The following is a 960-nucleotide window of genomic DNA, read 5'->3' as shown; positions in this document are numbered from 1 at the left end:
CCGGCGTGTTGCAGTCCACGAAACATTCTTTAACTGCCGCCGGACTTGGTTCTTTCTGCCAGCTCGTTGGGTCTTCCTTCGAGGCTTCGGATCTTGAGAGGTCGCGCCCGTATTAGGAAGTCCCGTCGACCGGACCTCCTCCTCGCGAGGGGGCTCCCGAGCTATGGTAAAGGGGGGGGGGCTTGAAGGATGAGAGACTGGTGGCGAGATGGTGCGGCTTGTCCTCACTCTGTCTCCCCGCCAGTGCCTCTAGGTAAGGAAGGGTGTCGGGATCGCGAGCGGAACGGTGCGGTTTGTCCTCACTCTGTCTCCCCGCCAGTGCCTCTAGGTAAGGAAGGGTGTCGGGATCGCGAGCGGAACGGTGCGGTTTGTCCTCACTCTGTCTCCCCGCCAGTGCCTCTAGGTAAGGAAGGGTGTCGGGATCGCGAGCGGAACGGTGCGGTTTGTCCTCACTCTGTCTCCCCGCCAGTGCCTCTAGGTAAGGAAGGGTGTCGGGATCGCGAGCGGAACGGTGCGGTTTGTCCTCACTCTGTCTCCCCGCCAGTGCCTCTAGGTAAGGAAGGGTGTCGGGATCGCGAGCGGAACGGTGCGGTTTGTCCTCACTCTGTCTCCCCGCCAGTGCCTCTAGGTAAGGAAGGGTGTCGGGATCGCGAGCGGAACGGTGCGGTTTGTCCTCACTCTGTCTCCCCGCCAGTGCCTCTAGGTAAGGAAGGGTGTCGGGATCGCGAGCGGAACGGTGCGGTTTGTCCTCACTCTGTCTCCCCGCCAGTGCCTCTAGGTAAGGAAGGGTGTCGGGATCGCGAGCGGAACGGTGCGGTTTGTTCTCACTCTGTTCCTTTCGCGGTCCCTGGGAGAGGAATGGAGGGCTGGCGGTGGGGTGGTGCGGCTCGGCCTCACTCTTCCCTTCCACCAGTACCTCCGGATTGAGAAGGATGTTGGGATCACGATCGGAATGGTGCG

The sequence above is a fragment of the Odontomachus brunneus genome, unplaced genomic scaffold (assembly GCF_010583005.1).
Source record: "Odontomachus brunneus isolate Ranch 3 - 2012 unplaced genomic scaffold, Obru_v1 Obru_scaffold_345, whole genome shotgun sequence".
NCBI lineage: Eukaryota > Metazoa > Arthropoda > Insecta > Hymenoptera > Formicidae > Odontomachus > Odontomachus brunneus.
This window is presented reverse-complemented; position numbering follows the sequence as displayed.